Below are 16,125 nucleotides of genomic sequence, written 5' to 3' on the forward strand. Positions count from 1 at the left end.
TGGAAGAGTTGGACTGTAAAGAAGACTGATCCCCAAAGAATTTATGTTTTTGAATTGTGGTGTTGAAGAAGATTCTTGAGAGTCCCTTGGACTGCAAGATCAAACCAGTCAATTTTAAAGGAAATCAATCCTGAATATTCGTTGGAAGGACTGATGCTGAAGCAGAAGCTCCAATACTTTGGCCACCAGATATGAAGATCTGACTCATTAAAAAAGACCCTCATTAAGATTGACAGTAGGAGGAGAAGGGGACAACAAAAAAGGAGATGGTTGGTTGGCATCATCAACTTGATAGACCTGAGTTTGAGCATGCTCCAGGTGATGGTGAAGTATGGGGAGACCAGGCATGCTACAGTCCATGGGGTCGCAAATATTTGGACACAACTGTGCAATTGAACGACAAAGATGACAAACTTCTTTAAGGTAAGAAGAATGCTTAGATAGGTGTTTAGTCTTGGCAGAAGAAGGTCTTTGGTAATAATAATATCATATAAATAATTTGGATTTGAAAAAGACTGTATAGCTGGGGTAATAGGTATTAGATCCTAGCCTCCCTTACTTAAGCTAAACAGTGTGTCTGTCATGCTAATTCAAAGCCTTAGATCAATCCCTGGCACCTTTGAGAGAATAAAAGACAATAAAGAAATTGAGTATTTTACTGAAATTATCACATAATTAATTAGTTGCTTTAAGGAAAATAATAATAAAAGGGAAGACTGAATGGTTTGATAGAACCTTCAGTTGCTGACCAGTCATGCTGGCCATGTGTCAACAAGTAGTCACCAAACCTGTTCCTATTAATCCTGGGTTTACGATGGTTCATAATGGTGTTCTGAGAAAAATTGAGTAAGATTATTTAGCCCCTGGCTGCAATGGGCACCTTAGGTCCAAAGTGACTGCTTTTTGAGTCTCTATTCCAGGGGGCTGGCAGGACCCCAGGCATTTCACAACTGAATCACTTTGACCCAGAGTTATTTGTTCAATCATGGTTGACAAAAGTTAACTTTCTACTGTTCGGAAAACAAATGAATCTCTTGGCTGTTTTCATAAAGATCGACGGAAACTAAAATAGCCTGAGGTTAATATTATAAATCTTTCTAAAAGAGATTTTCAGAACATATTCTTTATCCCAGCTTTGGATCAATCTCACAAAATGACTTATTTTCAAACTGTAGGGAAGCAAAACAAGTTATTCTTGAAAAAGTTGAAAATATTAAGAAAGCTTTTATTTTCCTGGCTTTTTTGTTTGTTTTGTTTATCCTTTTATTTTTGAACATCAACCAAAGCAAGAAGTCAAATAGAAATGTGTGATGAATATGGATTGGCCTTTTCAATAGCTTTGTGCCTATTCATCTAATCTTTATTGGTGTCCATAGATTTCTTGGATGTTCACAGTGGGTATAACTCTATGTTAGCTGGCATGAGATGTAGACTTTAAAAACTGTATGGGATAAGAAAAACAAAATATGATAAAAGAATCCAATTCTCACTCATGTAATCATAAGCACCTACTGTAAAATTGAAATTCACTGGGTATGTTGACTAGTAAATATCTTATAGTATGCATCATCCTATACATGTTAATTAAACAAGAGTAGAGTTAATAATCAAAATTAACTTTGAGCTTTGGGTTAAAGGGTATTGTGAGGGTGTACAAAGGAGTCTAAATGAAAATTGAAACAGTGAGAATAATGACAAGACTTTAAAAAAGAATAAGCATTGTAAACAAATAAAGCAGACTAGTTCATATTAATTTATTCATTTTATAAAATACTAAACCATTGCCCCCTTTTCCTTTTTGTGTGTTTTATTAAAACTTGTTGACATTTCATCTTGCACTGGAAAGCTTTTGGAATCAAAATGACCTGACTTTCAGTTGTAACAGCATTACTTACTAGTATAACCAAAATGAAGGAACTTTCAAACTGTCCTTTAAATAATATGAAGCATTTTTATAGCCCTGTTTACCTCCTTACACAGTTTTCAGTCTCAATTGATTACTTGTGACTGTGTGTATATTCAGAGATGTGTGAGAATTGTTCCTATTTCAATTTAAATTAATTTAGGGCTGAAAGTAAGGTTCAATTTCATTCTCTTTGAGGTTGGAGGACACCATAGAAGCCATAATCATCAGTTGTTTACAAATTTTTATCTTTCAGCCAGATTGTCTGGCTGGGGAACTGTACCATGAAAGAAGTCTGGAGGGTATGTTTGTCAGCCACTATTGTCTGGCCACAAGAACTTTGTTAGGAAGATGATCCTTCATTTTTCTTAGTTTGAAAAAGAAAACTTGATCAGGAAAGCTCTTAATGAAATATATGAAATAAAGCTGTTTTTAGTGATAGTGACAAAAATAAAGAACCAGCAAAGAGATCTACTAGGAAGGTGATTTTTATACAGAAAATGCAAATTTTAGAAAAATTTTTAAAACTGGAATAAATTTGATGTCATTTTGCATTTCTAATACAAAATGAGTTCACTGTATATATCTGTATCCATGTAAGTATGTTTGTGTGTATGCATACACATACTTATGTGTGTGCATATGTGTCAAAAAAAAAAAAAAAACCTAACCAATGTAAAAATTCAAATAAGAGGTAAAGGTTGATGAAAAGTTGTAAAGTCAATTTATGTAAAGTATAAGGACATGCATAGACAACTCATATGTCAACGAAAATGTAATTCAAGAGAAATTCATTTTAATGTCTTTAGTCTTATATTTAGAGTCACTAAGGATATGAAGGATCCCTCATATCTATAACACATAATCACCTTTTATGGAGAAATTTCCAAGACAATGATAATATCTAATTTGGAAATTAAGGAAAAAGTTTCCTTTCGGCATATCTTTGAGGGTTGCTCTTTCTTTTTGAAAATCTCCTACATGTCTATAGTGTCTGTTATAGGATCAGCTGAATGAGTTGTTTTTTGTTTTTTAATAAAAATATCACTGACTCTAACAGAGACTGCAGAGATTGCTCTTGACCTTCCTTCAGTGCTTTGAGACCACAGTTGTCCTTAAGTTTTGATTTCCAATCTGTCTCTCTTCTGCTACTTGTTAGCCATTCTGAGCCTCAGTTTTCTCATCTGAAAAATGGGATAGTTGAGTGTAATCATCTCTAAAATCATTATGAATATCAAAAGAGAAAAATTAAAAAAAGAGAGAGAATAAGGAGAAAGAGGACATTTAGAAATATTTGAATACCTTCACTTCATGGTCTGGTAGAGAGAGACACCATTTGTTATCCACAGATCCTGCACCGCTTAAATGTAGTGGCAAGGTAGCAAGCACAACTCATAGCTCTGAGGCTGAATGCATGCTCATTGTTATGTAATTTTTCTTTGGTGCCAGGTGGGTGCAGTGTTTGCCAGGAATTAATACTTAGTAATACAACAGTACACACCCAGACAAAGAGCTTGGTTGGGATGTCTTTGTTCAGCAGACAATTAAAATGCATTTGTGAAAGTGAAAGTGTTAGTTGCTCAGTCCTGTCTGACTCTTTGAGACTCCATTGACTGTAGAATTTTTTGTACTGAGTGATGAAAACCTTCCCCAAATGTTAGGCACTGCAGCAAAACCCAATGTGTGATTATACTTTCCAGGTAATAATGTAAATGTGATTCCTCTGTACATGTTGGTTATTATAGAACAAAGTTATTGACATTAAAAAAAAAAAAGGGAAAAGTTTGAGAAGAACATTTCATCAAGTTTCAAAATGTTCAAATGCTGAATATATTTCAATTTTTTTTTTTTTACTCAAATGGAGTTAGAGACTTATGAAACTATATGATATAAAAGGAAAGTACATAGGACTGATAATTTGAGAAGTGTTTCTGATCTTCGACATGGGCAATCACTCTCTTTTTACAGAAGAGGAACTTTTAGTTCATTTCAAAATGGCTTTTGTAAAAGCAAGGTCTTGCAAAATCCAAGGGCCAAGATGATTCTTTGACCATGTATCTTATTTCCTTTGTCAACTTTACTCCTGGGACACAGGAATGCTTCTCTCCATATCTTACAGCTAGTGAAAACAGAAGAAAGAACCGTGCCTCTGATGGATGAGTCATCCTGTTAACAGTAAATTATGTTTCCCTCACTGTATACTTCAGTCATTATATTCAATGTTGGCTTGCATGAATGTGGATTTGCTTCAGTTGTGTCTGACTCATTGCGACCATATGGACTTAGCCTGCCAGGCTCCTCTGTGGAACGGACAGAGCTAGATTTCTGGAGTGGGTTGCCATGCCCTCATCCACGGGATCTTCCTGACCCAGGGATCGAACCACATCTCTTATATCTCCTGCATTGGCAGGCAGGTTCTTTACCACTAGTGCCACTTGGGAGCCCCAGTGTTGGCTTAAGATGTTTTTTAGGGCTTTCTTGTCTATTGCAGGCTGAAAGCAAAAGGGTTTTGAAGAAAGCTTTCTTGGACCTACAAAGCAAATGCTTCCAACATGATTTGTTTGTCAGAAGACTGTACCCTTTGTTCAATGCTTGACAAATTATCTCAGTCTCAGCCACACTTTGTTTTCCTCAGAGCAAACAGCTCTGAAGCATCATTTGTGATAGAAATCACTGTGTGCTCACCCAAGCCAGATCATCTCTCATCCAGAAGGAGAAAATCAATTTTAATTCTTCAAAGAAGAGCAGCAAGTGGTATTTGTTATTTATATTTAAAGAAGAGTTATTAAGCATATTTTTTTTTCTCTCCACCTACAGGCTTAAACAGGAAATGTACAGGAAAAAAAAAATAGATGTGGGTAGATTAGATGTAAGGCTAATTTAGCTATAAAGCCAAGTACTAGATAAATGTCTTTGACATTCTGAGAATAATCTTAAACTCAGAGTTGAAAATAAAGGGAAATTCTATCTGAATAACCACTTCTTCCCCCCCCCCTCTTAAACTGGCAAATTCAGCAAGTCAGACCACTACACTCAGATCTGGATTTAGTTTACATTTTTCTGTGACAAAGTTTAGCTTTCACACAGAGGGAAATTTTTTACATGATGGAATGTCACTTTCAGCAATGAAAATTCATGTATGTTACAACATAGTTACATTCAGATACAGAAAATAGTCTGGAGTAGGCACTCAATATTTGTTTGAATGAATTATTGCACAATGCATGTTCTAGGGAATGTAGGAACTTGGTGCCTTATTTTATGTTGAAAGCGTTATATATTATTTTTCAGCTTTAGTTAACCTTCCATTCTTGATCTTACCTATTTTATTTCTTAGAGAGGCTATTTAATTCATCATCTATTGAACATGTGATAATAAGTTCACTTCAGTTAGGTCACTCAGTCATGCCAGACTCTTCATGACCTCATGGACTGCAGCATGCCAGGCTTCCCTGTCCAAAACCAACTCCCAGCGCTTACTCAAACTCATGTCCATTGAGTTGGTGACACCATCCAACCATCTGTCATCCCCTTCTCCTCCCACCTTCCATCATTCCCAGGATCAGGGTCTTTTCAAATGAGTTAGTTCCTCACATTAAGTGGCCAAAGTATTGGGGTTTCAGCCTCAGCATCAGTTTTTCCAATGAATATTCAGGACCTATTTCCTTTTGGATGGACTGGTTGGAGCTCCTTGCTGTCCAAGGTACTCTCAAGAGTCTTTTCCAACACCACAGTTCAAAAGCATCAAATCTTTGGTGCTCAAGTTTCTTTTTAGAGTCCAACTCTCACATCCATACCTGACTAATGGAAAAGCCATAGCTTTGACTTGACGGACCTTTGTTGGCAAAGTAATGTCTCTGTTTTTAAAATTCTTTCTAGGTCGGTCATAACTTTGCTTCCAAGGAACAAGCGTCTTTTAATTTCAAGGTTGGAGTCACCATCTGCAGTGATTTTGGAGCCCTCAAAAATAAAGTCTGTCACTGTTTCCATTGTTTCCCCATCTATTTGCCATGAAATGATGGGACCAGATGCCATGATCTTGGTTTTCTGAATATTGAGTTTTAAGCCAACTTTTTCACTCTCCTCTTTCACTTTCATCAAGAGGTTCTTTAGTTCTTTGTTTTATGCCATAAGTGTGGTGTCATCTGCATATCTGAGGTTATTGGTATTTCTCCCAGCGATCTTGATTCCAGTTTGTGCTTCATCCAGTCCATCATTTCTCATGATGTACTGTTCATATAACTTAAATAAACAAGGTGACAATATACAACCACAACATACCCCTTTCTGGATTTGGAACCAGTCTGTTTTTCCATGTCCAGTCCTAACTGTTGCTCCTTGACCTGCATGCAGATATCTCAGGAGGCAGGTCAGGTGGTCTGGTATTCCCATTTCTTTAAGAATTTTCCACAATTTGCTGTGATCCACACAGTCAAAGACTTTGGCATAGTCAATAAAGCAGAAGTAGAAGTTTTTCTGGAACTCTCACGCTTCTTCAATGATCCAACGGATGTTGGTGATTTTATCTCTGGTTCTGCTGCCTTTCCTAAATCCAGCTTGAACATCTGGAGGTTCATGGTTCACATGCTGTTGAAGCCTGGCTTGGATAATTTTGAGGATTATTTTGCTAGCTTGTGAGATGAGTGCAATTGTGTGGTGGTTTGAGCATTCTTTTGGCATTTCCTTTCTTCAAGATTGGAATGAAAACTGACCTTTTCCAGTCCTATGGCCACTGCTGAGTTTTCCAAATTTACTGGTATATTAAGTGCAGCACTTTCACAGCATCATGTTTTAGGATTTGAAGTAACTCAACTGGAATTCCATCACCTCCACTAGCTTTGTTTGTAGTGATGCTTCCTAAGGCCCACTTGACTTCACATTCCAGGACATCTGCTTCTAGGTGAGTGATCATACCATCATCATTATCTAGGTCATGAAGATTTTTTTGTATAGTTCTTCTGTGTATTCTTGCCACCTCTTCTTAATAATTTCTCCTTCTGTTAGGTGTATAATATTTCTGTCCTTTATTGGGCCCATCTTTGCATGCAATGTTCCATTTGTACCTTTAATTTTCTTCTCTAATTTTCTTGAAGAGATCTTTAGTCTTTCCCATTCTATTGTTTTCCTCTATTTCTTTGCACTGATCACTGAGGAAGGCTTTCTTATCTCTCTTTGCTATTCTTTGGAACTCTGCATTCAGGTGGGTATATCTTTTCTTTACTCCTTTGCCTTTCGCTTCTCTTGCTTTCACAGCTACTTGTAAGGCCTCCTCAGGCAACCATTTTGTCTTTTTGAATTTCTTTTTCTTGGGGATGGTCTTGATCACTGCCTCCTGTACACTGTCATGAACCTCTGTTCATAATCAAATCTAATCCGATGAATGTATTTGTCACTTCCACTGTATAATTATAAGGGCTTTGACTTACGTCATACTTTAATGGACTCGTGGTTTTCTGTACTTTCTTCAATTTAAGTCTGATTTGGCAATAAGGAGTTCATGATCTGAGCCACAGTCAGCTCCCAGTCTTGTTTTTGCAGACAATATAGAGTTTCTCCATCTTTGGCTGCAAAGAATATAATTAATCTGATTTCAGTGTTGACCATCTGGTGATGTCCATGTGTAGAGTCCTCTCCTGTGTTGTTGGAAGAGGGTGTTTGCTATGACCAGTGTGTTCTCTTGGCAAAAGTCTATTAGCCTTTGCCCTGCTTCTTTCAGTACTCCAAGGCCAAACTTGCCTATTAGTCCCGGTATTTCTTGACTTCTGCTTCTGCATTCCAGTCCCCTATAATGAAGAGGACATCTTTTGGGGGTGTAAATTCTGGAAGGTGTTTTGGTCTTCATAAAATGGTTCAACATCAACTTCTTCAGCATTACTGGTCGGGGCATAGACTTGGTTTACTGTGATATTGAATAGTTTGCCTTGGAAATGAACAGAGGTCATTCTGTCATTTTTGAGATTGCACCCAAGTACTGCATTTTGGATTCTTTTGTTGACTATGAAGGCTACCCCATTTCTTCTAAGTGATTCTTGCCCACAGTAGCAAATATAATGGTCATCTGAATTAAATTCACCCACTTCAGTACATTTTAGTTCACTGATTCCTAGAATGTCAATGTTCACTGTTGCCATCTCTTGTTTGGCCACTGCCGATTCACCTTGATTCATGGACCTAACATTCCAGGTTCCTATGCAATATTGCTCTTTACAGCATCAGACCTTGCTTCTATCACCAGTCACATCCACAACTGGGTGTTGTTTTTGCTTTGGCTCCATCTTTTCATTCTTTCTGGAGTTATTTCTCGACTGATCTCCAGTAGCGTATTGGGCACCTACCGACCTGAGGAGTTCCTCCTTCAGTGTCCTATCGTTTTGCTTCTTCATACTGTTCATGGGGTTCTTAATGCAAGAATACTGAATTGGTTTGCCATTCCCTTCTCCAGTGGACCACGTTTTGTCAGAAGTCTCCACCATGACCCGTCTGTCTTGGGTGGCCCTACATGACATAGGTCATAGTTTCATTGAGTTAGACAAGGCTGTGGTCCATGTGATCAGATTGGTTAGTTTTCTGTGATTGTGGTTTTCATTCTGTCTGCCCTTTGTTGGAGAAGTATATGGAAGTGTATGGCTTATGGAAGGTTCCTGATGGGAGAGACTGACTGAGGGGGTATTGAGTCTTGTTCTGATGGGGGGGGGGTCATGCATAGTAAATCTTTAATCCACTTTTCTGTTGACAGGAGGGGTTGTCCCCCCCACCCCCCGTTATTCGACCTGAAGCCAAACTATGGTGGAGGTAGTGAAGATAATGGTGAGCTCCTTCAGAAAATACAGTCCCATGAATGCACCACTGTACTCAGTGCCCCCAACCCTGCAACAGGCCTCCGCCTAACCACACCTCTGCCACGAACTCCTGGACTGCTCCTTTCTCCTGGGTCCTGGTGTGCAAAAGGTTTGTTTGTTCCCTCCAAGAGTCTGTTTCCCAGTCCTGTGTAAGTTCTGGTGTCTCTATGATGGGGTTAATGGCAACCTCCTCCAAGAGGGCTTATGCCATACCCAGGTCTGCTGCACCCAGAGCCCCTGCCCCTGCAGTAGGCTCTGCTGACCCATACCTCCACAGGAGACATTCAAGCACAGTACTGAGAAGAGTCCCCAGCAAGAGAGTAGGAGCTACAGTGGTGACTGTAGGGTGCTGGAAAGACTTTGAGGACATACCCCATGTCCAAGGGCAAAGGAGAAGCCCCAGCAAAATGGTAGGAATGGTGAAATTGTGTTTAGAATCAAACCCCATAACTTCTAGAGACACTCAGAGGACTCAAACAAACCTTGTGTGAACCCACATACATACAATTTTTTTTTTTAATACTTACATGGTTAAAAGTACTAACAGAATTATGCCTCTGTTCTGTGACCAGGCATTCTCTGAACTTTCCCCAAACATGATGAGAGCTTTAGATAAATGTGTTCTGTTGGTTTCAAGAGGTAGAATGCATGAAAAACAAACAGTGTAACAACTTACAGAATATTATAAAGATATCTATAAGTGATAAGAGAGAAAGAAGTGTGGATCAATAATTAGACAGATTTTGATGTTGGACACCTAAAATATATTTGACTTGTAGTAAGAGTATAAATAATATTTTTTTAAATGAGTAGATATTTAGATAAATAGATTGATAGACACAATGCATTAGGACACAATTTAGTGTCAGAGCTAAAATCAGAGTCTGAGGTTAGAGACTTCCTGCTTTTACAACCTAGGACAAGTGACCTTGGCCTTTAGTAGTTCATTAACTATTTCTCTAAATATATATTCAGCATCTCCTATGAACATACTTCTTATCCATATGCTCACTGGGTTTCTGAAGAAATGCCCCAGTTTAGTTGGGGAGATAGAAACTAAACACATTAAACTTGTGAGCCTCAACAAGGTGTCCAGTTCAGTTTAGTTCAGTCACTCAGTCATGTCCGACTGTTTGCAACCCCATGAATTGCAGCACACCAGGCCTCCCTGTCCATCACCAACTCACTCAGACTCATGTCCATCGAGTCAGTGATGCCATCCAGCCATCTCATCCTCTGTCATCCCCTTCTCCTCCTGTCCCCAATCCCTACCAGCATCAGAGTCTTTTCCAATGAGTTAACTCTTCGCATGAGATGGCCAAAGTACTGGAGTTTCAGCTTTAGCATCATTCCTTCCAAGGAAATCCCAGGGCTGATCTTCAGAATGGACTGGTTAGATCTCCTTGCAGTCCAAAGGACTCTCAAGAGTCTTCTCCAACACCACAGTTCAAAAGCATCAATTCTTCGGCACTCAGCCTTCTTCACAGTCCAACTCTCACATCCATACATGACTACTGGAAAAACCACAGCCTTGACTAGACGAACCTTTGTTGGCAAAGTAATGTCTCTGCTTTTCAATATGCTATCTAGGTTGGTTATAACTTTCCTTCCAAGGAGTAAGCGTCTTTTAATTTCATGGCTGAAGTAACCATCTGCAGTGATTTTGGAGCCCCCAAAAATAAAGTCTGACACTGTTTCCACTGTTTCCCCATCTATTTCCCATGAAGTGATGGGACCAGATGCCATGATCTTCGTTTTCTGAATGTTGAGCTTTAAGCCAACTTTTTCAATCTCTACTTTCACTTTCATCAAGAGGCTTTTAGTTCCTCTTCCCTTTCTGCCATAAGGGTGGTGTCATCTGCATATCCGAGGTTATTGATATTTCTCCTGGCAATCTTGATTCCAGCTTGTGCTTCTTCCAGCCCAGTGTTTCTCATGATGTACTCTGCATGTAAGTTAAATAAGTAGGGTGACAATATACAGCCTTGATGTACTCCTTTTCCTATTTTGAACTAGTCTGTTCTTTCATGTCCAGTTCTAACTGTTGCTTCCTGACCTGCATATGGGTTTCTCAAGAGGCGGGTCAGATGGTCTGGTATTCCCATCTCTTTCAGAATTCTCCACAGTTTATTGTGATCCACACAGTCAAAGGCTTTGGCATAGTCAGTAAAGCAGAAATAGATGTTTTTCTGGAACTCTCTTGATTTTTCGATGATCCAGCAGATGTTGGCAATTTGATCTCTGGTTCCTCTACATTTTCTAAAACTAGCTTGAACATCTGTAAGTTCATGGTTCACATATTGCTGAAGCCTGGCTTGGAGAATCTTGAGCATTACTTTACTAACATGTGAAATAAATGCAATTGTGAGGTAGTTTGACCATTCTTTGGCATTGCCTTTCTTTGGGATTGGAATGAAAACTGACCTTTTCCAGTCCTGTGGCCACTGCTGAGTTTTCCAAATTTGCTGGCATATTGAGTGCAGCAGTTTCACAGCATCATCTTCAGGATTTGAAATAGCTCAACTGGAATTCCATCACCTCCAATAGCTTTGTTTATGGTGATGCTTTCTAAGGCCCACTTGACTTTACATTCCAGGATGTCTGGCTCTAGGTGAATGATCACATATCGTGATTATCTTGGTCGTGAAGCTCCTTTTTGTACAGTTCTTCTGTGTATTCTTGCCACCTCTTCTTAATATCTTCTGATTCTGTTAGGTCCATTTCTGCCCTTATCGAGACCATCTTTGCATGAAATATTCCCTTGGTATCTCTAATTTTCCTGAAGAGATCTCTAGTCTTTCCCATTCTGTGGTGTGCCTCTATTTCTTTGCATTGATCACTGAGGAAGGTTTTCTTATCTCTTCTTGCTATTCTTTGGAACTCTGCATTCAGATGCTTATTTCTTTCCTGTTCTCCTTTGCTTTTCACTTCTTTTCTTTTCACAGCTATTTGTAAGGCCTCCTCAGACAGCCATTTTGCTTTTTTGTATTTCTTTCCCATGGGGATGGTCTTGATCCCTGTCTCCTGTACAATGTCATGAACCTCCGTCCATAGTTCATCAGGCACTCTATGTATCAGATCTAGTCCCCTAAATCTATTTCTCACTTCCACTGTATAAGCATAAGGGATTTGATTTAGGTCATACCTGAATGGTTTAGTGGTTTTCCCTAGTTTCTTCAATTTCAGTCTGAATTTGGCAATAAGGAGTTCATGATCTGAGCCACAGTCAGCTCCTAATCTTGTTTTTGTTGACTGTATAGAGCTTCTCCATCTTTGGCTGCAAAGAATATAATCAATCTGATTTCAGTGTCGACCATCTGGTGATGTCCATGTGTAGAGTCTTCTCTTGTGTTGTTGGAAGAGGGTGTTTGGTGTCCAAAACCTCCCAAATGATTTATGTTTAAATTTTAGTGGGGCACAAATTAGGATGGGGAAAAATTGCATCTTTCTCTTCATTAGCATCTAACTGAAATTTATTTTTTCTTTCAGTTGTGAATGTAGGCTACAAACCACAATATTATTAACAGCTCCCCAGGCTGTCAACAATAGACACCACAGACATTTTCACATTACATTACTTTGGCCATAGATACCTTGAGATTTCACTCAAAATTATACTAGTTATTAGAATTGTTGCTTAGTTTTGTTCTGTGTGAGACAATCATGCAATACACAGTTCTCATCACAAATTTAGATTTTATAATATATTGTGACTGTATTTTAATGTAATTGGTTTCTTGTATATAATCTTATATATCTTGTTTTATCACTTAAAATTATCATTCTGAAAATGAATCACAGCCTTTATCCAGCTGCTAACCAAATTCATGGCAGAGAAAGTTTAAGAATCTCAAGAATAAAGAGATGATTTGGAGAAGAAAGAAACATGATTATTGTCTAATGATTGAATTATATTATGCAAATGAATGTGTATGCTGGGTAGCTCCAGATAGAAACAAGTTTTCCTGAATTTAGGAGGAAAAAAAATGGTACCCTGTGAGTGTTAGGGCAACCTAAAACTACTGGAATAGACAGCATAATTGGTAATGTGCTCTGGCAAAGGGATGGTTCAGGTTAATTTGGTTATGTACTCCTTAAAAAATGCTTTAAGTTGGCTTTTAATTTTTTTTAATTATAGATATGAGAGTATAATTTCTGTGTCCTGTAAATAATAATATTTTAAATAAAGTTATTAAAGATTTACAGTAGCTACAAAGGTAATTTAATATCCAACAGTATCTATTTAATATGCTTTACAAATTAGTTGGAAAATAATTACTAATAGTTCTATAGTTGGAAACTTTGTATCCATTCTTTAACTTTTTAAAATAATATTTCTGTTCCTTTTCCCTTGCAGAATTGTATTTTAATAAATAGCCCATGTCATATTATTGAGTGATATTTTATTGATCAATGTAAAATATTATTGAAACAAATTATGTGCATAAATTGAATTTTAAAAATATTTATTTAACCAAAGAGCTCTAAGTGTTAAAATAATACTTATGGAATATGTTATAATGATTATTATTAGGCCCTGATAAAAGGCAAAAATTTAATATATATTTTTTCATATTAAGATGTGTATTTTATTTACATTATTATGCTGGAGTAATAGAACTTTCTAAAAATACTGTTATACACACTTTTTATACTTTTTTTCTTTTTTTCTGTAATTATCTCTGTTGCTATCATTCAAAGTGTCTGATGTATATTTCCCATGGTTGCAGTACAAGTTAACACAAAATGGTTTGTTTAAAACACAGATTTATTTTCTTGTAGTTCTGGAAATCAGAAGTCCAGAATTAGTTTTACTGAGCTGAAATTAAGTCATCAGCATGGCTTCATGCTCTCTAGAGGCCCTGGGGGACAACCTATTCCTAGGTTGTCCCAGCTTCTGGTGGCTGCCAGTGTTCACTTTGCTATATAAATATAATTTTTGATAAATAGTTTTTTGTTAAAAAGTAATACACTTTTTGAAACTCATCATTTAACAAGATGGTTGGAGGCATGGGCTGAATGGTTTGAAATGATGATCACATCTTCCTTCCCATCCTGCAAATCCTCTGCAGTGTGACTTTGTAGTTCATCCCATTAAGAGGTGGAGTCTAATCTCCTCTCCATTCATATAGACTGCCTCCGTGATTTGCATTGACCATCGAATGCAGTGAAGTATATGCAACTTCCAGGGCTAAATATTGAAAGGGTTTGAGACTTCTATTACTGCTGTTTTCAAACATTCCATCACCAAGTTAGGAAGCCCCAATTAGACTACTGAATTATTAGGAAACTATGAAACAAAGGCCCTGAAACTAGATGAGAGGGTGAGCCCAACCTTCCCTAGTGTCTATGTTGAGCCCTACCTAGCCAACCCATCAGCTGAATATAGCACCATGAATGAGCTCAGGCAAGACAGGAAGAATGACGACATATAAATCATAATGTGATGAATTATTATTGGTTTAAACCAGTAGGTTTGGTTTATAGTATATAAAACTATATATAGCAAACTATAGTATAGTTTGCTAGATGGCATTCAGTTCAGTTCAGTTCAGTTGCTCAGCCGTGTCCAACTCTTTGTGACCCCATGAATTGCAGCACTCCAGGCAATTTGGGAATCTTGGGGTAAAGAAACCAATGTGGGGAACCAAACGGTGGTGCGAGTCTTCTTACTGGGCCAGACCCCCACAAAGGACAACCGTCCTGGCCTTTCAGATATGCTGAAATTTGAGAGTGAGAAACACCAAGACATTCTTTTGTGGAACTACAGAGATACATTCTTCAACTTGTCTCTGAAAGAAGTACTCTTCTCAGGTGGGTGAGCACTTCCTGCCCAAATGCCGAGTTTGTGTTCAAGGGCGATGATGATGTTTTTGTGAACACCCATCATCTCCTGAATTACTTGAATAGCTTATCCAGGAACAAAGCCAAATATTTGTTTATTGGTGACGTGATTCATAATGCTGGACCTCATAGGGATAAGAAACTCAAGTACTACATCCCGGAAGTTGTTTACACTGGAGTCTACCTGCCTTATGCAGGAGGAGGCGGATTCCTCTAGTCCAGCCACCTGGCCCTGAGACTGTACAATGTGACTGACCCGGTCATTCTCTACCCTGTCGATGATGTTTATACTGGAATATGCCTTCAGAAACTCAGCCTCTCTCCAGAGAGACACGAAGGCTTCAGGACATTTGATATAGAAGAGAAAAGCAGGAGTAACATTTGTTCCTATGTAGATTTGATGTTGGTACATAGTAGAAAACCTCAAGAGATGATTGATATTTGGTCTCGGTTGCAGAGTGCTCATTTAAAATGCTGAATTATATGCAAACTACATTTTACATAGAAATGTATCTCAAATAGTTCCCATTTGTGTTCTCTTCCATTAGAGGTCATTTCTATGTAAAACCGTCAAAATTGCCTTTATAGGTCATGTCCATTTGATGGCCTGTAAACCCTTCAGTTCAGACGGTAAAGTGTCTGCCTGAAATGCGGGAGACCTGGGTTCGATCCCTGGGTTGGGAAGATCTCCTGGAGAAGGAAATGGCAACTCACTTCAGAATTCTTGCCTGAGAATCCCATGGACGGAGGAGCCTGGGGGGCTACAGTCCAAAGGCTCACAAAGAGTCGAACACGACTGAGCTACTCCATTCACTCACTCACTCACTCAGGCCTCCCTATCCATCACCAACTCCCGAAGTTCACTCAAACTGACATCCATCAAGTCGGTGATGCCATCCAGCCATCTCATCATCAGTCGTCCCCTTCTCCTCCTGCCCCCAAACCCTCCCAGTATCAGAATTTTTTCCAATGAGTCAACTCTTCACATGAGGTGGCCAAAGTACTGGAGTTTCAGCTTTTTAAGCATCACTCCTTCCAAAGAACACCCAGGGCTGATATCCTTTAGAATGGACTGGTTGGATCTCCTTGCCGTCCAAGGGACTCTCAACAGTCTTCTTCAACACCACAGTTTAAAAGCACCAATTCTTCAGCATTCAGCTTTCTTCATAGTCCAACTCTCACATCCATACATGACCACTGGAAAAACCGTAGCCTTGACTAGACGGACCTTTGTGGGCAAAGTAATGTCTCTACTTTTCAATATGCTATCTAGGTTGCTCATAACTTTCATTCCAAGCAGTAAGAGTCTTTTAATTTCATGGCTGCAATCACCATCTGCAGTGATTTGGGAGCCCAAAAAGATAAAGTCTGACACTGTTTTCACTGTTTCCCCATCTATTTGCCATGAAGTGATGGGACCAGACGCCATGATCTTCATTTTCTGAATGTTGAGTTTTAAGCCAACTTTTTCACTCTCCTCTTTCACTTTCATCAAGAGGATTTTTAGTTCCTCTTCATTTTCTGCCATTAGGGTGTTGT

The 16,125-nt window shown here is 38.5% G+C and overlaps 1 pseudogene; it reads left to right on the forward strand.

Moving 5' to 3' along the window:
- The first annotated feature begins 754 nt into the window (after positions 1-754).
- On the forward strand, positions 755-15,064 carry LOC129635734 (N-acetyllactosaminide beta-1,3-N-acetylglucosaminyltransferase 2-like; annotated as a pseudogene).
- The last annotated feature ends 1,061 nt before the right edge of the window (positions 15,065-16,125 follow it).

Source organism: Bubalus kerabau, chromosome 21 (genome assembly GCF_029407905.1).
Source record: "Bubalus kerabau isolate K-KA32 ecotype Philippines breed swamp buffalo chromosome 21, PCC_UOA_SB_1v2, whole genome shotgun sequence".
NCBI lineage: Eukaryota > Metazoa > Chordata > Mammalia > Artiodactyla > Bovidae > Bubalus > Bubalus kerabau.